At 39.6% G+C, this 25,138-nt stretch overlaps 1 long non-coding RNA gene across 1 annotated transcript; it reads left to right on the top strand.

Moving 5' to 3' along the window:
* Nucleotides 1-1,582: 1,582 nt before the first annotated feature.
* LOC131568014 (uncharacterized) lies at nucleotides 1,583-2,481 on the top strand. Its single transcript, XR_009275688.1, has 3 exons — nucleotides 1,583-1,763; nucleotides 1,856-1,909; nucleotides 2,045-2,481. It is a non-coding gene; the product is annotated as an uncharacterized LOC131568014 (long non-coding RNA).
* Nucleotides 2,482-25,138: the final 22,657 nt, after the last annotated feature.

Here is a 25,138-nt window from a genome sequence, read left to right as displayed (position 1 = left end):
TCCTGCTGGTTATTGATATTGATCTGATAAGCTCTGGGAGAGGTTTTCAGGGCATTCTTAAAGCACTTGTGTTGGCCTAAAACTGTTGAGGCTATTTGAATGTAAAAAACACCATGTGGACCAAGGGCCTGCTTTTATGTTTGTCCAAGAACAGATTACATCTTACCAAGAAAGTTTTTATACTGGGGCTAAAAAGTGAATTTTTAAGACAGAGGTGCAATGTTTGCTCCACAGTCATGTGTGCCTGTGCCATGAGGCAGGAGCTGTGATGGACTTGAAGGACTGGCTGTGTGGTCTTGTCTGTTACTCAGAAATTGACAACGAGAACAGAAATGTAGAGCAATCTTCTTGCATGTTGGTTTCTTCAGCTATTGATTAATGCTTTAATGTCAGTTGAAGGAGGGGTTAATTTTGGAAATGAAGGATATATGAGAAAGATTGCCCCTGCAGTAGATTTACCAAAATGCCAATCGACACTTTCCAGCCTGCTCCTGGCAACTGGCAGGGGTTTGTGTCAGGCTGGCCTGGAGCAGGTTGAAGAATGAGTGCTAGCTTCAAAACAGTTTTACTAGGACTGAAGTACTTTCATGATGCCACAGAGATATTAGGAGATTCCGTAGGTATTTTGGTCCTTGACTTTGATTGTTTTGTTGGTCATTATCTTCAGGGTTACAGGTCAGATATTTGGGTTCATGAATAGGTAGCTTTCATAAGGGCTGGGCTTGTGTTAGAGAGGCAAATTATATTGCAACTCAGAAAAAAAAATGAACTGTGTAATATTTCCATACAGCAGACTAGGAAGCTGGTTTATTGACATTGAGGAATTGGACCAAATCAGTACCATAGTCTGATGGCAGAACCAAACCTAAAACCTGCATCCTTAAGATCCTAGGGACACATGCTGCATGTTTAGCTTTCCCTTTAAAGGATAATGATTCAGATGCCTTTCCAGACACTTTGATCAGACAAAATGAGGATACATGGTACATGTATCACTTATATATAAAAAACACATTTGTGTTTGTGTGAGCTGGAAACAAAAGGCAAAGAGTTTGTAAAAAAGGGTGTTACAGCACACTGCCATGCTGCCCACACTGGCATTTGAAGAAGGCCCTGAGAGACAAATGACTGCTTCTGTGATTTTTTCTAGCAATAAGAATTATATTTTTGGTCATTTCATATTCATATATTTGATTCTGAATAGCATTTTGAACTTATTTACTGGCAAAGATATGGGTTCATTTATTCATGGGAATGGGAACTTTCTATGTCCTTATGCCCCAAGAAATCTTCTGAAATAATAGAGTCTCTGGGTTTTAAAAGAAATGTGGAGCATTTAATGAGCTAAATTTGCCACTATTAGAAAGAAACAAAGAAAAGACAAATAAAATGGAAGGTTATTTGCATCTGATTTACATTATCCTGTGAGCATTGATTTCATTTTTATTTCATTCCTCTTAATACTATTCAGATTGCAGACTACAATCTCGCTGCAAATTTACAGCTGAGTTTCATTGTTCATTTAATCATCTCAGGTGTTACTGAAATAGGGAACACTGGTGCTTGAAAGATTTCCCCTGAGGTTCATGGGAGCTGCCTGTATCCTGAGGCTGGAGGAGGGGGTCTGCAGATATATTCTGGCAGTTGCTGCTCTGAATTTTGATGATTGTCTGTTGAAAAATTGCATGGGCCATCCTGTGTCAAGACAATCATTGCTGTCTCCTCCTTTTAGTCAGCAATTTGTCTTCAAGCTTACTACTTAGGTTATGCCTTTTTCTCCTCCATCCCTAACCCCTTGCTTCAGCTTAAATATTTGCAATAACTCACATTTCCCTCTCCTTCATTCCTCCTGCAGGCAGGAACTGTGTCAACACTGTGCAGATGTGTTTTAACTCAGCAGAATATTTTGGTGAGTTTGATGGTGAGTTATGAAATCTTTGTGGTTAGCTCACAACACAAGAGGATTCTTTGATAAACACAAGTAACTGGAGTTTACCATGAAGGTATCTTTGTCAGGGAATGTTTTTCTTTCTGTTTCCTGCAGATTTGCTTTCTCTGGTTCAGAGAGTCAAAAAGTTAACAGCCTTGGGCAATGGGCAGTACTATCCATGATTTGAAATTCTTTTTTAGCTAATATTTTATATTGTTTGGTTAAAATCTACTGTGTCTGCAAGCAACTCCTCCTATAAAATTATTTACCATCGAATATCTGCTGAAAGCAAACAAAGAGCATCATCAGGTTCTAAACAATTATGTTTAAAAATTTAAACAACTAAGAGTTAAAAATATTTTGAAATCTTTGTTTAGCTGTTGTCTGTTTCTATTGACATAGGCTTACAAGAATCTTATGGCTTGGATCTCTGATGTTACCTTTTGAATTTTTCAAATTAAGTTTTGTTCCTGATTTTTAGAGAGGTGAAATTGTGATGGCATCATAATGAACAAATGAATGAATACAAAAAAATGTAAAAATTTTCCCTTGGGCAACAAATTTGCTCATATTAATGCTGGAAGAGAGGGTTAAGTGCTATGTAACAGAAACTGTATTAGCTGTTGCAAAAGGAGCTACTCATTTTGATCAACAGCAGAGCGTTTGCCTTCGAATCTCTAGTCCCAGTTGGAGCAGCAACCTTTCCCCTATAATTAATTTTTGTGTGCTGTAGTCCATTAGAGAAGAGAGTGACAGCCTCTGGACACAGATTACTGTCTTAGGTATGGCCCAAAGGAACATTATGGTCTTAATTAAAGGTGGCTCAATATGTCAGTCATTGCAATAGTTTGAGCATTTTTAATACTGTGTCAGTATCTAACCACCTTAAAAGAATTCTGGTAGCAAGCAAACTAAGTAATTTAAAGGCAGCTCATGTTCTCTGTAAGTTTTGCAGGACTGCTATTGGGAATACTTGATAATTTATGAAGGCTTACACCACCAAATTAATTACATTTTCCTGATGCCACATGTCTTTTTCATACAAGCTAGCTCTGAATTATAAGCAACAATATTGTCCTTGTTCATTCCTTCAGTATAGGAGACAGCTTACTAATTACACCAGTAGAATTCAGTTGCTGTATTTTAGAAGTGTCATTTATTAAATACTGCTGCAGTTAAGGTGGTATATGCTTCTCTGCTATTGACCCTGATTTCTGCTGTGTGTGTTACTGCATCTCAGTTCTGAGCCTTTGGCAAGGGTTTCATTTGGGAGCCTTTTATGTAGCTTAGAAAAATAAGTTCTGAGGAAATGACAAACACAGAGAATTGCTCTGATATGCAGGAGGTACAATGCCATGCACTCTACTGTTTTGTGTGGGAATAAGGTTATACTTCTAGCCACTGTTCTGACAAACAAAATAACCTTGGTGTCCTTACAATAGGCAACTCGGTATCAGTGGGTTTCTTCTGAGGTCCTGCAATCTTGAGTTGTGCTCGGGTTTTGCATACCAGATACTTCTTGGAAAGCCTGACAAACTCTCCTGTTTGTCAAAAAATGAATATTTTCAATTTTTATCTAAATTAAAATAAAATCAGTTTGAATAGATAGTATATGAATATAGCTAACCCCTGAACTTCAATCAGCAAGTTCTATTTTCTTTAACAAAATTTTAGAATGTTGAAACTTTCTTTTGTGCCTCTTCCATTTTTTTTTCTGATTTGTATCAAGATGATAGAAGAGCATCTAGGGCTGCTTTTGGATTAATTTCAAGTCGGTAATTTGTACAATGAAACTAATTTTTTTTCCATGATTTGCTATTACTTGAAATAATAATTAGATTGGAGATGAAATTCCAAAAGGAGAATTTTTTACGGGAAATCTCACTTTTCTGCAGTTCCTTTAAATACTAAAGTTTTATCTGTGAAAGAAGAATGCTATTGTGAAGTTTCATCAGACTCTAAGTGGGATTGGGGTGAAAAGACTCTCTTTTGCCTCAATTATTGGAAAATGCATCTGAGAAAAACCCAAAAAGTACTGCAAAAGCATGTATAGATGTGGCCTATTTGGAACATGGAACATGCAAGAGGATCTTGCACCCTCTTTGTAGGAGGGAGTGAAAATGTTATTGGGTAATGACACTACAGCATCAGTGCAGGAGGAGTAACTTTGGAGCTCAGAATTCTCCAGCACTTAGGCTTAACATTTTTTCCCGTGAAATCTTCTGTTCCAGTATTTTCCTTTCTGATTATGGAGCCTTGTGGAGCCACCCTTTACTTTTCAGCTGTATCTATTAAGCTGTATGAATATTATAAGGTATGTATTAAGACATGTGTCTTAAAGGTCAGCTTCATTACTGATTCTGCAGAGAAGACCATACCAAACTAACAGTGAATTATGTTTTCTGCTGCATTTAGTCTTCAGCTCTGAATGATGTTTGGTCATCTTCACATTATGTTAAGTGCAATGAATGTTGAAGGCCTTCCAGGTAGCAACATCTGGTTGTGCTACTTTACAGTACAAAAATTGCCTCAAGGAACTAAGCCTCAAGTAGTTCAGCATCTGTTTCAGGTTGTTTCAAGAGATGGTATACTCCTTGTAAGCTTGCCCATGAAGAATTCTTACATGAGCTTTGATAGCAGAAACATTTTTCTGCTTTTTCTGCAGCATACAGTTAGAAGTTTACTTTTATAATAAGTTGGGTTTTCTGCTCTGAAACTGAAATCTGTTTGTAAGTGGCTGGTGAAAATGTGTTAATTGAGCATCAGAAATATTGCAAATGCTTGCAGGGGCAAAATTATATTAAACAGCCCTTCACACAGGACTTTTAAACTGGAATGGTACTGGTCATGTTTTGTCTCCATCTCTACTTGAAAGTAGGGGGAATCCAGGTTTTTGTCAGCCCTTTTAGAAGCTTATCACCTATTCTCACCCTGTGTCTTCTGATAGCACTAATGTCCTTTAATTTCTCTTTACTCAGAGTAAAATTCTCTATAACAGTTGCACAGCAGGCAATAAATCAAACCTTCTTAGAAGACATTTGGATTTCTGACCAAAAATGAGATTCTCCATCTTTTGCTCTGTCTTGAACCAATGCTGAACCAATGTCTTGAACCAAACTCCCGAATTTACAGAGTTTGCATGCTCCAGATTGATTTATTTTGAACAAGACCAGAAATCCAGCAAATTGGAAAGAACAGCAGTTAGATGGTATTATAATTTCTAATGTGTAGATATGAATTGTCACCTAAGGCTGCCTGGGTCAGGCCATATTAACTGGGAACCACAAGATGGTGCTGCCATAACTGACCTGTTCAGCCCAGCAAACAAGAAAAGACTTGGCCTTCCTCTCCTAAAGCAGCAACAAGAAATGACTCTCCATGAATCATTCACTCTGCTGTTCCCCAACACATTTGCAATGATGTGCTATTTGTTTTCAAAGTGTCAGGATGACACTTTGTCAGGATGAGCTACACCCTCTCATTGTCTCTTTTCAGTATCTCCAGTGGCTGGGCAACTTCACCTACTGGGAGATTCTTCATGAGATGCAGTTATATTGCAAGTATTGTCTGACATAGAAAGTGTTGAGGAAGAAATAATGTGAGATCCCTGATCTGGCATATCCAGACACAACAGTGCAGCCAGGCCTGTGCATGTCACAGAAGCTGAGGCCTGACTTTAATATGTTAATCATCCCACACTTGTAATAATTTGAAAGTAAAGGCCAGATTGGCTGGGTATTTGCCAGCCACATCCAGATGTGAATAATTCTCTCAGCTCTATACAGAGTCATTGTAGTCTTCCTCAGAGCCACATAGTATTTGGGGTCCAGAGCTGATCCCTAAGAAAACAGTCACAGACATTGTATCAGATGTCTCCAAGGATTATCATACAGATCTGATGAATCTTGCTGGGAAGCCTGGAAGGTCACTACCTTTACATGCTGAGTTTCTGTTCCTCCAGCTGCCCCTGTCCCCTGGATGCAATGATGAATATGTGCTGGTCCACAGGAGCAGAAGGCTGCTGTGCTGATTTAAAAATCCCCCCTGTTCCCCCATGTCAGTTCTTTTCTGCCAGGGCTGCTGTGGTGCAGTGGGAGGGAGCAGGAGCCTGAGCCTCAGGGCCGTGGTTCCTGCAGCTGGCACTCTGAACTGCTCAGCAAACGTTGCTGAGGGTGGTGCTTGGGGGTCTTCACGGGCACACGCTTCTGCCAGCTCTGCTGTGGGGTGGTAACTGCTGGCACATGACTCTGAGCATCCAGAAGCTTTAAAATGTCCCAGAAAGTTCCCCCTGGGATTTTTGTCAGTCTTTACATTGTACAGCCCTCATTAGTTTCCATGTATTACTTGTCCAAGTGAAACTGCTGAATGAAAGGAATCTCTTCTGTGGTAAAAATAACATAGATTTCTGTCGGATTATTATTTCATGTATCTATCTATTAGCAAGAAAGAAAACAATGTGAAAAAGGCGTGTGCAGGATCACCTGAGACCCAAAATAATTATTGTTGTTGTTACAGTGAGTTGCTCAAGAAATAGCCTGTTGGCTGCAATGAAAGAGGAGCTTAGAATAAACTGTTCCAAGAAATAGCATTGGTATGTCCATATCAACCATGAAGGAATCAAGAGCAATGCATAAGGAAAGTCAAATCTTTTCCTGGAGCTAATATACAGTTGCTTTGAGCACAGACACGCACATGCACAGTAGTGCACAATATTTATTTACTGCATTCTCACCAAGGAGTACTTCTAAAATGTTATGAGAGACAAATCTAGAAATAGATGATTTATCTGGAAGCAGAATGAATTTGATATGTTAAGTAGTCTGGGTTTGAATGAAGATGTTCCTGTACACACCGAAGACTGGTATTGATTTGATGTATATGCAGAATAAGCTTCTTCACAGCTGTTTAAACTGTGCCTTCTACAAACTTCCATGAATATATAGATTTATGTTGCCTTTCTCATCACATCAGTGCTATTAGGAGGGCTTGTGAAACTCAGGGAAGTGGTTTGGTTTTGCTGGGTCTGAATGAATTGTGTTTTAGGAGAACTCCTTTGAGTGGGAACAATCTCATTTTAAAGTGTCATGTGTGATCTGAGCCTTAGAGAGATGCTGACATATTAAGCAGTTTGGTAATGCCTTTGTGATAAAACAGAGGGCAGCATTTTGGCCTCCTAGATTCTGAGATTGCTTTTTAAGTTTTATTGATGTGTCATAGTTTACTACTGGCTACACCATACACAGCATACGTCTCACATGGTTTGCACAGAAGAATTTTGAGAAAGAATGAGGATTTCATCAAGCCTGTTGTGTAAAAAAATGTCCTTCATTACCTTTAAACTCTATACTAAAGGTGAGTTGACCATGCACAAGTAGCTGATTTTTCCAAAGCTTTTTACAACTCCTTGCTGAAAAAAAAAGCTGCCACTACATTTGTTGAATTCTTTAGATGTATTACTTCTTTGTGCTCTTTTCTGTAACAATTTTTCTTTACAATTTTATTTTCACTTTATTTAGAAGACCATTGGCAATGGGCAGCACAAATAATTTAAGTTCCTTTCTAGTTCTACCATATCTGTCATCAGCTTCAGGAAGAAGCTTTTGAGAAAAATGGTGAAAGTCAGTACCAGTGGTACTGATGCATACATAAGTACATAAGATGCGAACATGAGAAGCTCAGAGCACAGTAGTTTTGCTGTGAACTGCCTGACAGACTTTTTATAAAGATTTGTCCTTTGTTAATGTTTCTGGTCTGTGGGCAGTTGTGAAGAGGTCAGTGATCTCCCCTCCATCAGACAGCGAAGGGATCTCTTGGGCTCAGGATGAGCAGTTGGGTTTTCCTCCTGGAAAAGACGAGTGAAGAGGAGAGAAAGCCAGATCTGGTCCTGCAGGTTAATCTGTGGAGCAGTCCCAGAGGCAAAATGCACAGGGGTGTTACAATCTTACAGCAATGCTCTTGGATCCATAGGAGCCCACTCTCTTCTGAGTGCACAGGCTGAGGATGTGCCTCAGTATCCTCTCTATTCCAGCACCATCAGTCAGAGTATTTCAATTTGTATTTCTTCAGTGTGATCAGTTAGTAAAGTAGGAATCTGTGCTTTCAGAGGTTCAGTCATAATCAGCTGAATGCTCTGTCAGAGCCAGGATCTTTTGGGGGTAAAGAATATGACATTTGGGCATTTCCATGGGATGGTGACCAGCTTGTCCTGTGCTTGGCACCACAGTGCAATGGGTGGCTTTTGGGTTGGTGAAGAAGTGCCTATGCTTGGTGACCTTTCTCACTCTTCTGCTTCCTTCTCTGCCATGCTTTTTCTGCCCCTCTGCCAGGCAACATGCATATGCTGGAATAAGCAGGTGGGAAGAGAAAGATCCCTTTCCAGCAGGGTCTATTTGTGTGCTGGGGAAAATCCACCTCTGGCATTAACCACTGGTGAAGAGCGTGGTCATTTCAGAATTACTCCTTATTCATAAATTTCTGCTGAATTCAGCACCATAGAAATCCTCCATTCTGAGTCTCTCACCTTTGCTTCTCCTCTGTCTTTGGCAGAGAAGGGTTTCTTTCTCTTGCTGGCTGGAGAAGGTGAGGTCAGAAGGAGAAAGAGCTTGGGTGGCCGAGTCACAGGTGGCAAGAGAGCTGGGGAGGTGCTGCACATGGCTGACGTAAGGGTTCATAAAGTGATGAGGACTCAACCTGCAATGTTCCTTTAAACCTAAATGTTTGTACGGGTTACCAAGCCAGCATGTAAAACTGTATAAACATTTTCACATGTTGAACTACAGATTAACTGTGGCACTTATGATGATAATTAAAACCACAAACACAACATATTGTGAAAAATTCCACATGCACATTTAAGTTCCAGTCTTGCAGTCAGGGAAAGGCATTACCGAGTTTCTCTTGAAAGTTCTTCTTTGTATTCAGTAAATTTAAAGTGAAGCTGAAGATCTTGCAGAATTGAATGCCACTATTTGTAGAATTTGGAGAAGGCCTTTCATTATTTCTGGAGGTATTGTTTAGATCAGGATTTTTTTTAGTATTTCTCAAAGTGAAAGAAACTGGCATAGGAGTTTGGTGTGATCTGTATATAGTATTTCAGATCAAATGCTCAGACAGGAAACTTTAATTCTTGAATATTTCAAGCCATTAAGAGGAATGTAAATCTTCAGGGGTGGGAAAAAAATGAGATTTCAAAAGTATGCTTTATTTCGGGCTTGTAGCTATTTTTATTTAATGCTTGCAACACCAAGGCAAATGTTTGTGAAAGTTGCTTTAACTATCTTCCTTTGGGGATTGTTTGGCATGTTTGTTTCCTGTGCCACAAACTTATCTGTGCAACACTGAGTCTGCAGCTGGCAGTCAGAACTGAGTGAGCCAGGAGATTCACTTGGGGTGCACTGTTCCTTGATTAAACACCAATTACTCTGAAATGTAATAGCCACATCAGCAGCTGAAGAAAATAAAACTGGACCATGAATAATTACTTTGTATGTGTATTTTTGATTTTTTAACAAGTCTCATAAATTTTTTAAAAGTTTATGAATGTTGGTAGTAAGTGAGACTAGAAATGAGGCAAGCAGCAGTATCCTCTCCAAAGTACTCTAGAGACCAAGACACAGAGGTCATGACCAGCTGAACAGAGAAACTGCCTGATGTAGCTAAAAATATAACCTGCAACTCAAAATGAGTCTTTTGATTTCTCCAACCTCACTGAAATGCTTGTGTTCCAATGTGATCCTACACTGATCTCTTTCACTGATATTTCTATTTTTAATTTTGAGCCTAATTCTCCAGTAAAGTTGTGCCTGGACAGTGCAAAGTGGCACTGCAGGAGAAAGACTGAGAGCAGCTCAGGGCAAACAGGAGTATCTCCAGTGCACAGCACTGCAATGTGTTGTCAAAATTGTTGACAGCATTGGGAATGCCATAATATTGGCACAGTGCAGATGGGGCTATTTCAGGATCTTTCCCCCAAGTAGTAGAGACGTACTTAACTACAGTAGTAACACACCAAACAAGCAGTAGCAAAAGTTTAATGACACAGAGAAACTAGTAAAAATACCAAGGTTGGTGTTTGCTTTTTAACTTTTTAACAATCAGAAATTAGAATTATCAAAGTTAGAAATATTGAATAAATAGAATTATTTAAAGTGTCATAGGTCATGTTTAAGATTGAAACAGAGAATTTCAGGAGGCAAATGCTTAAATGTTTTTATTTGTTTTAAAAAATGAGCCCTTTATCTGCTATAAAACATTTTGTCAAAATTGTAGGTGCTATTTTTAAATTGTTTTATGCAGTGTTTTCTTCTCTGTGGAGTCTCTGAATATTTTCAATTTTATTTTCATTTTAGGTTCTCCATAAAAAATCATCAAAAATGAGCAAAGCCATATTTCTTCCCATTAAAATATTTTTATGCAAGAAATTGACAGCAGTTTTTGTGAAATAATTACACTTCAGGGGAAAATGGAACAACAATCCTTACACACAAAAAAAAGAAGTGATACTTCCATAAAAAAAGATGTGATGTTAAATTCTGAGCAGCTGCAATCCAAAACACCTTGCAGAGTGTTGAGAAATTATAGCTTCAGAGTCAGCAAAACACAGGTGTAAAGGCTCCCTCTGTGGAGCACAGCTAACTGCAATGTTTGTGTGTATTTGCATTTATTGGGATGTTGTCTGGGGAAGTCTTGCTGGCAATCTTCTCTGGGAACCTGAATTCAGAGTGAGAGAAAGATCACCCTGGGCCGTTCAGCTTGAACCTCACACTAAGCCTGCCCTTGCACATGCCATTATTATTTCTATTGTTTTTAGCTCTGGGTTGTGGGGTTTTTTTGCTCTGCATTAATGCAGCTAAGATCATAACAGCAGCATATGCACAACAAAGCTGCTAACCAAGGAAATATCAGGCTTACAGCACTTTTTGCACCACAGTTGCTTATCAATGAAGCGTGTATATAGCCTAATTAACATAACCGGAATGACTATAATTATGCTATCATTTTGTTTACTTTAGCACATTCTGTTGAGGTATATGGGTAGCAATATTTGTTATTGAAATATTCCCCCTTGCTACATTCAGGCTGTTTAATTTTCCTGGTAGTCTATTTTATTTATGGTGTGATTTAGTTGTTTAAAGGAGAGGAAAGTGTTAAAGTCCACAAACTCTTGGCATACAAAGTTTCTCTACTTTGGATCTTGGACAAAATCTGATAAAGCTTTGAGTAGTTCTCAATCATGCAAGTGACACGGTCCTGTTATAATTAATGTCATTATTGTAATAAATAAGGCTTTGGAGCATAGAAGCCTAAAAATAATCAAGAACATGCACAGCTAAAAGTCATTCAGGCTCCCATTTGAGAAAGTGCAATGCAAGTGAAGCTGTTAGTTTGGGATAGCATTGTCAGACAAAGACAATGGAGAAAAATTGTATAAAACATTTCTTTTTCTCTGGCTTAGACTGCCCTACTGAAATGAAGTTGTATCCACTTTTGATGAAAATAAGATTTCACTCCCAGCAATGTTTCCCAAGGAAGTTCCTAGTGCAGCAGAGGTTCTTGCTTCAGCCTTTGTACAGTCCATGTGGACATCTGCATCTTCATGGCTGCAGCAGTGGATCTTTGCTGGGCTGCAGTGTGACTGCAGCTCAGGAGAAGAAGCCACGGCACGTTCTTATCCCTCACAGCCTTCTCTAGGGCAGAAGGACACAAAGGACATCAGTCCTTGCTGACAGGCATTTCTGGATATCTGGGACTGTAAAAATCCTTGTGATGCTGTTGCCTTGAACTTGTCTCAAGCTCATGCACCCACAGCACAGGCACACAAAGCCCTTGGCTGGCTCTCACTGGCAGAGGTCAGTGCTGGTGCACAGCCGGCTCACCCAGCAGAGACCTGGATCATCAGCTCTCTTGCATTTCACCAGGGCTAATGCCTCCCACTTTCTGATGGTGTGCAGAATGTTAATAACATAAGTCATGTTTGTACAGATATGTGATTTCCATAATTAGGAATGTCAAGAGTGTAATTTAAGGTAAGGATGTGTAAATTAACACAGACATACTGAGTGTGTTGGCAGTTTAAGACACCTTTGGGTGTAGTCCAGGGCTTTCCTTCACATTAAAGGAATATCAAAGGTTCTCTCGGGTCTCTTGCTGAGTTTGCTGGTCAGCTGGAAATCTCCATTTCTTTTGTGCTTTTGATGGAACCAAACTTCTTGGCAGTGTTTTTATTGGGAGAGTACCTCTTGTGTGCAAGCTGTCATACTTACAGTCCCTTCCAATTGGGAACAACTTTACTTCTCAAGTTGACACATCTCACAGGTGAAGTGCCTTCTGCATATGGCAGGACAGAAGTGTTCAAATATTCCAAGGGATCTTCTGATGAAAACCGGATGGTCTGAAATCTTTCCTCCCCTTGCCCTACCAGTGCACTTACTCAAAGACAGTATAGACATCTAATTTAAATGCACCAAGTATAAAAAAATGGAGGGAATTTACTGTAATTTTTTTTCCCTGATATTTGCAATCACATCACAGTCAAAAGAAGAAGAATAAATTAACAAGCAGCACATTTCAAGCCTACTGTTAAAGAAGTCTCAGTGTCTTGGCTGTTCCTCCCTGTTTCTTTACCACTCTTGATGAGGAGCCATATATAAATGAATAATGCCTACATGCAAGATCTGTCTTGCCTACATTAAGATCTTTGTTATATCAGCTATTCCTAATAAAAGCTCAATATATGGAACTTAATAATCTATCAGATGTTTTTATTTACCAGTTCTCATTTTTTATTTAAAATTGCTTGTCTGATTTAAATGAGTACACAGAAGTCCATCTCTGAAAATACATCATTAAAGTGACGCAGTTTTACGTAAGAGATGAATTTTATCCACACATCATATGTTTTTAAGAATGAAAAAAATCTCTTAGTGGAACACAAGCACATGCACATTTTCTCTAACCCCTGGCCATCATCATGAAATGAAGACTTGAGGACATAACCTTTGGAGACAAATATACACGTGACTCTCAGTTTCATTGCCATCCCAAGGACTTTAGCATTGAAATGACAGCTGATTCTCTCTCCTTTTATGCAGGCACAAAGGCAGAGAGAGAACTGAAGCTCAGAGACAAATATATCAATATCCAGTGCAAGTGAAGCTTGTGCCTTAAGAACAACAGTTTTGAACTGCCATGGCAAGTTGCACGACTAGTCATGATTTTTATCCATCTTCTGCTCTCATCCTCTGATATGCTTGTGACATTTTCTCTCTCATTGCAGCCCATTATCTGGTAATAGAGCGCACAGAAGTGTTTTGTGGGCTGTAAAGAGAAGAGACCAAATGTTGTGACACTCTTGCCAGTGGCCATGGCTGGACTTGCTGATCCTTGTTTTCCACTTCTGTGCACTCCTGTTTCAAACAATACATATGCAAATGTCTTTTTGCCGCTTGTTAAATTGTCCTTGAAGTCTAACCTTTTCTATTCCCAGCTTGTCTTCTCTTAAGTACACTGTCAATCATATTAGGACTTTCTAGATATGTGATGATTTAGTGGGTTTTGTACAAAAGAACATTGGTTTGCTCTGCTAAAAACATATGCTTTAATTTTCCATTGTGAGCTCCTAAATTCAGAATGCAGAAGAGGAATCCTTCCAGTTTAAACAGCTTCCTAGTATTTTGCAATGGTGTTCTGGGAGCACACTGCCTGCTGCCTGAGAGAGTTGATGTAAGACCCTTGCCCCTTGCACAAAGAGAGCCTTTCTGGGACTTTCAGCAATACCAGGCTGTGAATAATTTTATCATTGCTGTTATAATCTGGGAAGCAAACAGGATTTTACCCTTTATTTTAATGATCTTTTTACTTGCTGCTTGAACTCTTGCCCTCCCTATCCCTTTTCCTACTATACACACTGTGTCTGCTCCTCTTCTATTCCCATGCAGTCCTCTTTGCCTTTGCCCTTTTTTCTCCTCTTGTACTGCTTGTGTTTCCCTTGTACCTGGTTATCCCAGCAGTTTGCATTAAACTCCTGTATTAAGTGACATGGCATTTGCACAACCCACTCAGCTTTACTCCATGCCTTTTTTATTTACTCTAGGTGCAAGTGACAGCAGTGCAGGCAGGAGTCACCATCTGGCACTGCCAGGAAGAGCAATACATGAAGTTTTGCTTCACCAAGCCTAAACTTCCGTGGTCACCAACACCTGGTTTCTGTTAACAGCCTTAGTTTGGTGAGACCTACTGCTGTATGCAACTGGGAAACAAGAAGGATCTTTCTTCAAAGAAGGGGATTTTTGAAAAGTACCAGAACGAGTGAGGGATGAAAACCATGTTAAAGGAGCACACCCCATGTGCAGCTGAACATGTCTGTGTTTTCCTGAGGATCCCCAAGTCCTGTCCATTGCTGTGGTCACAGAGGAGTGCCTGCAACAGGCAAGGCAAGAACAGTCAGCAAGGGAAATAACTGCAGATAACCAAAATCATTGCTAGAACAACCCCTGCTGGCATGCCTTACAGCACAGCACTGCGACTCTTGAATAAAGAGCCTCAAGATATCTGATGACCACAAGTGGCAGAGGTATATGGTGCCTTTACATGTACCCTTCCCAAACATTGCTGTTCTAGTATTGGCTGCTGCAGTGGTGGAAGTATTCCTTCAAGAGCAATGCCTGCCTCGAGCTGCTGCCTTTGCCAAGCTGCTCTGCCAAATGCTTCTTTTCTTACCTTAGTCATTTCCCAGCAGACAGGAAACTGATCCTTTTCTCTGACCAAAATGTCTCTTATATAATCCCAAACTGAGGCACACCATGAAAATACTGTGTATTTATTCAAACCAGCCATTGTTTAATTGTTTAATTGTGTTGTCTTTATCAGCAAATTGCTTTCTTTTAAAAATTCCCACATGTGACAAGTCACATTGTAATGCATTACTTCAGGCTGTATCTTTCATGTTGCATTAGAGTAAGTCGAGCTTAATATGATTTGATGCTTGCAACCTGCTTCAAACGTGGCATGTGAAACATTTGAAAGAGATGTATCTTTCAGGAAAAACAAAGAGTTTATAGATTTCTTTTTTCTTTCATTTATATTTTTCTCCCTTTTTTAGTTTCAAATGGAAGTTAAATAAGGGGAATGTTAAAGAAAGAATTAATCAATGCATCACTTTTATCTACTTGTAAAAATTGTTTGAGCTTTCAATTGTTTGATTTCTGCTTTATATTTTCCAAATTACTGAGAGAAACATCTATCTGGTGACTATTAGGAGAAAGTCTTCTAGCAAAGCAGCAGTTAGGTTGGAGAAAGAATGCTTATACATTCTTTGATGGGTGCTGATAACTTAAAAAACAATTCCACTTTTGAAAGATGAAGGTTTATCTGGCTAAATCCAAACTGATCCCACCTAATCAGCCTCTTGTATTCTAAGATAGTTTGATTCTCTAAATCACAGGTGAACTTAGCAACTCTGTTGTATAAATGAACATACTTACCTAACAATAGTGAAAAACAAAATAAAAATAACCTAACTTGTTAGAATAGCATCAAATAATTCCATTTATCGTGTTTATCAATACATTTACACTTAAATATAGCAAAAAATGCATGTTTTTCTTTAAAAGTAGCAAAAGCAATATTGTAACATTTGAGGTTTTGGGGTTTTATTCCTCCCAAAAAACTGTTTTGTCAAGAAATGTTTTCATGAAGAAATTTCTGAGCACAAGGTGGCTTCTCCTGATACAAGTAACTGTATAAACATGTTGGTGCTTGGAGTCTGCCTGAAGAGTTTTCTGCTTTCTTTGCTGCTGGTGTTTCATTTTCCTTGAGACTATTCAGAGACTATATAGTCTACAGACTATATATATTTTTACTATAGTCTGTATGAATAATCTGTATATATAGTCTGTATCTGTACATAATATACAGAGACTTTATATTAGACTGTAGACTACAGAGACTACATATTCAGATGCTATATGGTCCATGAGACTATAGTTAAGTATGAACACAAGCAGGTTCATGATTCACACTGGGCTAGACACTGGTGGTTTTATTCCTTCTGAACCATCCTTTTTTTCTCTTTGAATAACGATAATTTCTGTTTGATGACTTGGAGGCAGATCTCGGTTCATTATACCCATAGGTAACATGTTCTGGCTTTATGGGCTTTTTCAGTGTGAGGATCTTTATTTTCATATTTCATCTTGTATAGGTGCTAATATAACTTCGACACCTACTTGCCCATCATTTCAGGTCTTAAAATTACAATTTTAGAAGGCATGTTCTGGACCAGCCAGGAAGCAGAAACCTAATGTGGGAAATGCAGTGTAACATCATATAATTCCTGTGAACAAAATCAGAATTCTTGACCAAAATGGTCTTTTCTGGTGTCAAAATCTATTAAACCCTGTCTACGCCTTTGAGGGCAGAGGCTCTGCAGCAAGACCTTAACAAATTAGAGAGATGGTCAATTACCAACTGTATGAAGCTTAAGAAGGGCAAGTGCCAGGTTCTGCCCCTGGGATGGGGCAATCCTGGATGTACAGACAGCCTGGGGAACGAGAGGCTGGAGAGCAGCTCCACAGAAAGGACCTGGGGGTCCTGGTCACTGGAAAGGTGAATGTGAGTCAGCAGTGCCCTGGCAGCCAGGAGGGCCAACCCTGTCTGGGGGCTTCAGGCACACACAGGAGGGAATTGTCCTCTCTGCTCTGCACTGGGGAGGCCTCACCTCCAGTGCTGGGGGCTGTTTTGGTCACCACAGTATAAAAGAGATATTAAGCTACTAGAGAGCATCTAAAGAAGGGCCATGAGGACAGTGAAGGGTCTCGAGGGGAAGGTGTATAAGGAGAAGCTGAGGTGACTTGGTTTGTTCAGCCTGGAGGAGACTGAGGGGAGACTTCAGTGCAGTCCTCAACACCCTCATAGGGGCAAGTGTAGGGATAGGTACTGATCTCTTCACTCTCATGACCAAAGACAGGACTCGAAGAAACACCATGAAGGTGAGTGAGGGGAGGTTTAGGTTAAACATCAGGAAAAGTTCTATTTCTGGGACTCCTTCCATTTCTGAAGTTTCCTATAACACAGCTGTTGGAAAAAAAAGAGAACAACCTCGATACAAGGTCAGCTTCCAGTATTTCTTCATAAACCAAAGGGTATATTTTTGTTTAGACTCCCTGAAGTTGACCAACTGGCATGTCAAACCAAGAAGTGATGTTATGAGCAGAGGATGTGGTCTGTATCTCATGGGGTTGGTTGCAAATGATGGGGGATAATTTAGATGATACCAATAAAAGCATTTTTGTTTCCAAAATGGAAATAATTTTCAATTCTGGTTTCACAAAAGCTAAGTACTTAGGGACTCTTTCGATTGCCTAAGAAGTGGAGAGGGTAGAGGTAATGGTGTTTTCTGTATCATTACTACTGATTCATGTGTATTTTATCAGGAACCAAAGATAAATGTAGTATTTTTTGCATCATCATGGAGTTAGCCATTCTTGTTTCTAAATGGGGATTTCATGTACTGGAGGAATATTGAGTTTCATTGCCAATTATTTGATTTAGTAATATAACTCAAGGAGTAGTGGCTAGCACAACCCATTGATGTGCAAGTAGACAGTGTGTCAAGAAAATACTGAAATGGATGCTGTGTTGTTACCATGTGCACTGGGTCAGACTGTTGTAACATCCAGTTCCTTGAGCAATAGTTAAAAGCTATTGTTTTTAACTCTGTGCAGCAAGGCAACATACATCTAGAAAGTCAGCCAGGACCTCATGCTGAATTTTTCCAGAGCATGTGTCAGTGGATATCTGTTGTGCTAAGCACATCACTGGGTACCCTGATCTGTAGCTCTTCTAATTGCTGCCAGCTCTCTTCATACAGATAGCCACATGAGCAGCAGTGGGAATGACTTACAGAATGGCTACAAAGCCCGGACAGGGCCTCTGGGAGCTTCCCATGAACTTGCTGCATGCTGATGAGTCCTCCTGGTTGTTGGTGGTCGCCAAAAGTTGCTTCCCTTTGCAACCCCTAAAACACCAACTCTTAAACAGTCTGTACATGTCTGCCAAGGCACAACAGAACAGGATGGGGATACAGCTCATGTTAGTTCCCTACTCTTCTGCATTGCCAATCTTTCAAAGAAAAATGCTTTTATGAAAGCCAGTTACCTTCAAACCACTCTTACTACAAGTCAGGTTAAGGTAAAAGCCAAATGAAAGTATAAATTCTCAACATCCAAGGCTGACTGTAAGTACAAAGGTTTAGGCAAGATATGGGCAGAAGAAAAGAAGAAAGCACACGATCTGTATACATGAAGTTGAAATTAAGGTTATTTCTTACTACAGTCAGCTGAGGTGCTAAAAGTGCCTCAGTGCAGACCTCTTCTTTGATTTTGGCCTCCACTGTGCCTACAATGTCATCTTGCAGCTATTGGAGAGGAGCATCCTGGGTGAAGCCACCAGCTCTAAATCACATTTCCAGGGTGCTCAGTATTGCCATTGATGTCAGGCTTCCCACACAGGTTTTTCCTTGGAAGTTCAAACAGATTGCTCCCTTCCAGTCCCCTCATGAGAGGCATGATGGAATTTGACTCTCAGTGAACCTTAACCAACTTCTCATTTGATGTCGGCAAATTTTCCTTCCAAAAAACTGATTGGCAGTTCAAATCTTTTGAGAGACAATCACAGTGTGCAAAAAAACCCTTGATAAAATTTCTATATAAATACAGCATGGAAAACAAATAAATCCTGGTGATGATAAAAGCCTAATCCAATAAACTAATCTGATCAAAAGATCAGTCTTGTAAAATCAATTACATTTGTCTTCAAACACAAAGATGTAGGCAAGGTTTTTAGAAGAAATATATTCTCTGTAGGGATTAAACCACAAATTGCTTTATGAATGTACTCCCCTAAGAGAAACTGGAATATAATTCCTGAAGGATCTCTATCAAGAACCAATGGGAATTTAGTCTCTTTTGTACTAGTTTAGCAGCTCACTTGAAAACATGTAAACAATGTTTGGTATACGGCATGTGATATATTGCATACACTGTTTTGTCTCGGTGCTTTCAAGGAGAACAATAGCAAGCTGTAAAACCTTCTGCTCCAGATCATTCCTTCAAAATAAATCCAGTTCAGATGCTCTGTGAGGACTGGTATTTCAAAGTGATAACTGGCAATTTATAAATCACCCACTTTCTTTTGCAACGAGACAGCACATCTGTAATCCATATTTATTTCCCATTAATAATTGTGACGGTGCTGCAGCATTGATTGTTTCATATCGTGTGCACTTCACCTTACCAACTAATCTTGAAGAAGAGTAAAGAGGAGCAATTTTCCCCCTTTTTTTCTACTCAGAGAGTATTCTAAGATGAACTGTTTCAAATAAACTTAAATAAGCTATTGAACTAGCAGATGCTCAACATTTTCATGAGCTTATTAATGAAATCTATATTTACACCATTTATGTTTCATTCCCTTTCCAGACATCGATATCACATATGAAAGCTGAGCAACACAAAAGGAAATACTTTATTTCATTTTTAAAAACCATCAAAATGTTGAGTCACTTCAGGTTGACATTGGTAACAGTGTGACTTTGCATGCCTGCAGGATTTGTAAAATTGCCAAAACAGATTTTAGGAAGCTGGGACTAGACCACCAGGAGGGAGACTTAACAGCAAGAAGATTGATTACAATCAAGTCTGCTAAGGGAGGTCTGCAACAGGCCAAGGTGCATTCCCTGACTGCCCTCAGGCTATGCTCTCTGCTGGAACTGGCAAAAAATTGTGTGACCTTGGCTGTTGCTGCTTGCTGCTCTCATCTCCCTACACTGGGAAATACTACACAAATTGCAACAGCCCCACAGAAGGAAGTAAAAGGAAAGGCTCTGCTCATGCCACCTATGGAAGTTTCTTCTCCTGCATGTGACCAAGGAGTTCATGACTATCCATGGAGAAGACTCCATAAAAAGCCTGATTCATTGAGCAGAGCATGTCTTTTCCACTTTGCCCATATTTTCTTTTCCTTTTGCACAGTTTCATGTCTGTTGCCAAGGTTGCTGTGTTAAAAGGCACCCTGCTTTGAAATCTTCCAAACTTATATGAATGTTTATATTGCATCCTTGGTTATTGAAGCGTAATAATCTCCATTAATAAATCCTATATACATAAGTTGAATAATTAACCTCCCAGTTGAAAGAGATGTTGAACTGCATGGACAACACTAGATGCACACACTATCTACTTTGTGATGCACATCCTAATCACTGATAAAGGCTTAAAACCCTCATACTTAAAAATGCCTTTACAACAGAGTTCTCTTTCCATTCCTGCCTAATATTGCTCTTAAATCAAATATACAAAAGATTAAATCATTGGCTTCATGTCGCACTAAACATTCAAAATCGTTATCCCAAAATCCTTTTGGGAGGCAGACAAGATGCCCTCAGTTCAGCTCCCTGTACATTGTAGGTCAGTAGCACAAAGACATAGCATATAATTGGACTCAAGTGGTAGTCTGAGCTCATAAGAGGCCAAGAACAAGTTAGTCTGAATCAGCTTCTACTTTAAAAAGAGACATTTAAGTATGAGCACAGTTCAGATTTGCTGCTGCCTGACCTATGGATAAGTACAAGGCTTTAATGCTTCCAGAAACAGAACAGTAAAAAATTTAAGTACCTGAATATGACAGGAAACATCAGCTTGTTTGATCCATGACATTTCTGTGAGCATTCTGACTTTAGAATGAACACTGCATTCTTGAATTTATATTGAAGTACAAAACATCTTTAAATTCTACATTATAAAGGGAAATGACGAGCAAAATAAAAGCAGCATGCAAGTACTAACTGTGAAATATTCCAATGATTACCAAATATTGCTCTTTAATGTTATGTGACATTTTACAGATGGAGAAAACAATCAGATGTCTATTGTCAGCCAATTAGTACATTAAAATAAATGCAAGTGCAAAAATATTGACCTGATATCCATTTTGATATCATGAAAGTGCTATGTTTTTATTTTACCAAGGAATTTTTAAAATTAATAAGTGTTTATGCTGAATAATGGGAGAATAAATCAAGAAGGGATCAGTCTCTATGTTTTCCTTATATTCTCCAACTATCTGACAGCAGCTGCTGCTTACAGTGAAAAATCAGGGTTAAGATCCTTTCATCTAACTTGAAGTGGGAAATGTGTTCCTAAAATTTAACAAAGAAGTTGTCTATGTTGGAACTTGAGTTTCCATTCACATCTGACTGTTAGTTAATATATGATAACAATGAGCATGTTTCATGCTTTGGGTAGAACAAACAAATATTTGCTTCCTGAATATGTCTGTGATGCACGGGCAGCAGCATGTATAATTCAGTCAAGCCGGAAGGAGAGCGAAGTGGCTGAGGTATGAGCCCAGAACAAAGACGATTCAGTTTTTGAGCTTCACCCCAGGCTTTTGTGGCAAAGTTGGAGCAGTCATGTGGCCTCCTGTGTGCCTCAATTTCCCTTCTGTACTGCAAGGCTAATAGTATCACTCTCCATCTCAAAGGAGGACAGTCCTGTGCGTCTGTGATTCAGCCTCGCCAGCCAAGCAGGAAGACAAAACACATTGTGCTTCTCACTCTTTGGGGTTACTTTTGGACCTTTGCTTGGAGGTAAAAGAGAGAAGAAAGCACCATCTGAAATGTACTTTTTGCTGCTGGAACAAAAGTAATGGTGTCTATCAGATTTAATCAAGCTGTTTGTCTGCTTTTACTTTCCTGTACTTGAAACACTGCAGCACTTTGTTTTCTTTGTAGTGCTGCATTTCTTCATTGGTTCCTTTTGTGTTCAAAGAGATTTAGAATTGAACATAACTTTTAAAGTGGTACTTTTAGTGTTTGTCTAGAGGGCCTGACTCATGGAATCTGTCACATTTCCCCCACAGCGTGCTAACAATTCAGGTGAAGCATTGCAGTCACCATTGTAAAGCACACACCATATTTTTATATATGTTGCTTTGTAATGAATAAATGGTTCCTGTTGAAAAGAAGTTGGTAGACTAGGAGGTGGCAGGTTCCAGTTTTGCTTTCAGAAAGCATCACAGGTGCAGCTGGCTGGGGGCATGAGATCAGCAAAGCCTCTTTGGGCAGGCCTCTTTTCCCACAGCCACGTGATTTGGGAGAGGGAACACTTATTTATCAGTGCAGCACAATATGAGTTTAAACAGCAGGGTACATATATGGTACACTAGAATACTCAGCAAGGTCTTGTTGACTTCTGATGCAGGAGAGTTTCATCCTCAAAAATACAACATTCACCTGTTAGTGGGAAGAGGAGATCCTGCAGGTGCCTTCTCTGCTGTGATACCACCCCGTTGTTCATATGACAACTCTGAGTACTGCCTCTGGCTGTCTCCTGTATGTGCCCACACTCACCACGTTCACTCAGGTGAAAAGGAATGGAGATGCAGTGTTTGATAATTTTTGAAACTGCTATTTCAGCTTATTTCCCTCCTTCCCCATCTTTCCCATCTCCTTTTTTTCTAAACTCTTCACATTATTTCTTCTCTCTCTAATATTTCCAAATCAGGAATTCATTGACTGAAAACAAAAACAAACAAACAAACAAACAAAAAACCCTAGGAAAGAACAATTCACTTGCCAAGTGCAAATACTTTGACAGATACAGGGTACAAACCAAGCTGTGAAGTCAATCAAACCTGTAACATCTCACATTAGAAGCCCTCTGTCTCTCTCCCTCTGGGTTTCTACCCACTATTATTTTTCCTTCATTGCATCATTCTTTTGTGAAGACTGAAACTCTTGAGAGCATAACTACTCTAGTCTCTATAATAAATATATCACAGAAATGGTGTGATTTATGGATTTTGGTAGTATTTTTAACAACCTGTTATATGTCAGCAAGGATTTATGGCACGGATCTGTTGATCTTATGAAACCAGGCACAACAACCAAAAGCCCAAGAAGCTCTAACCATTGGCAGTCTCTAGTGCTCTTTTGTCAATAGGGAGGATTAAGAAGACACACTGTATTAGTATTGGATTCACACTAAGGCTGCCCAGGACATCCCATGTCCCTCGAGGGCCGCAGTTGCACAGCTCCACACTGTGAGGACTTCTCTGAGAGCATTTAAGCCTAGATCTATATTTCAAAAATGCAAAACTGAACCTGAAAATACTTGAACCTGCTGGTCAAGTGCCTTAGCACAGAGGTAGCAGATGTAGAGCAGTTCCTATCCGTAAGGAAGCCACTAGAGGGAGGGAGAGGTCCACAGTGCCCTTCCCCAGCCACCTTCTCCATCTCCTCCACCACCTAGCTCAGGCTGGACCCTGCTGTCTAACAGCTGGTGGGGGATTTCAGGCTGGACGCTAGCCATGGGGCAGATAAAGGTGGCAGCAGTTTCCCAAGGTCCTCAGTGTCTGACCCTCCAAGAGCGCCTTGTAGCTTTCCTTCAGCCGTGGCTGCTGCTGCCACATGGATGTGATTCCTCAGCGCCGGGGCTGCAGGCCAGATGGATGCATCCCGTGGGCTCCACGCAGCCCAGGAGCCCTCAGCTACAGCACCATATGCAAGTGGTGTTTTACACACATATCAAATGTCAAGCCTTGGCTAAGTCACAGATGAAGTATAATGCTACTGCTGTAGCACAGTGCCCTTAATACCACCCCACAGTGTGGGAGAGTCCTTCCTCCAAATCATTAGCTGCAGATGAGCTCCATGCTTATTACAGGCCCCTGAGTATTTCCTAGCAAAAGCATCCCCAGAACAAAGTGTGGCTCCACTCCTCCTCAGCTGAGCTTTAACACAGAATTTAATAAAGATTTATAGGTTTTCAGAGATTGTTTTGAGCTCAGCCAAAGTCTCTTTTAAATCACACTTTTCCATAGGGGATGGGGGAGGAAGTGTTTCCAAGGCTGTAGAAATTGAAGCAATATCTCAGGTATCTCCAGCCTCACTCGGTGTGCTACCAGCCCTTTAACTTAGGGGAAAACAGGATTTGTTTTACAAGTCTCATCCAGAAAAGCTTTGTGTGAGTAATAAAATGTTAGGCCTCATAAACTTATGCTAATGCTCATATCCCTGGATTTATTACATTTGGAAATCAAAAATTAATACCATAAAATTTCCAGAAATAAAAAGAAAATTTACTGAGGGCAAATAAGTGAAAGCTATTCTGTGTCATTATTTGTTAATTAAATTAGTTGAAGGCCATTTTGATGACTAGAGGTGGACAAATGCCAGAAGAGAAGTTTCACTCCTACAAGGGGCTTGAAATTTGCTAGGAAAGGGGATTGTGATGAACATAATTTTGTAAAGAAAATTGAAGTCTTTCTGCCTGTTAATTTAATGTTCCAAGGATTCTGAAATGCTTTCCAGAGAAGATACCCCAGGTTTCCCCTTAACCTGGATAAAGGCATTAAATTCAGGGAGGAATATCTTGGAGTCAATGTTTAAGCCTGTGTGTCCTGAGCTGTTAATTACGGAGAGTTAAATAGGCAGAGTTAGAGGAAGGACTGGTTTGGTGGACCTTGGGAATGTTGACTCCTCTTAAACACATCCCAGGTATGCTCACACAGGTTGTGTTCTCCCAGTTACTGAGCATTCAGGTTGGTTTCCTGAAGGCTCCCTTTAGGTAGTCCATACCTTTCCTAAGATGCAGCATGAAGAACACGACACATGGTGTCATGAGTCTTCATGCTGCATCTTAGGAAAGCTATGGACTACCTAAAGGGGGCCTTCAGAAGGTGAGTCATTAAAACTAGGAAGAATGATGAAAATTTACTTTACAATTACTTTACACACAAAAATACCTTTTTGTGTGTTTACATTTGCTGTGGTTAGGATTTACATTCTTTTTCTCTAGACCTGCAGTCCAGCTCACATTTTTTGTGAGCACATATCTCATTATCCCTACATGTATTTCACTTACCCTGTTAAGCTGCATCCTGTTTATTCTAATTTTTTTCCTTTATAAAAGCCATTTGGAGTTTGCATACTTTTGTATATGAACTCCTCATGTCACCATTTAATTATTTATCAAAAATACAGGTTAACTAGTATCAGACTCAGACTACTTTTGCAAAATCCAGCCTACTAGATCAGTCCAGTTGCCAAATGTTAGGAATTTTGGATTCAGCATAAATCCAAATCTCTTTGGAGAGAGCATCAGGAAGTGGCTATGCTGTTAAAAGCAGAGGTAGAATTTTCATTCTCTA

The sequence above is a fragment of the Ammospiza caudacuta genome, chromosome 1 (assembly GCF_027887145.1).
Source record: "Ammospiza caudacuta isolate bAmmCau1 chromosome 1, bAmmCau1.pri, whole genome shotgun sequence".
NCBI lineage: Eukaryota > Metazoa > Chordata > Aves > Passeriformes > Passerellidae > Ammospiza > Ammospiza caudacuta.
This window is presented reverse-complemented; position numbering and strand designations above follow the sequence as displayed.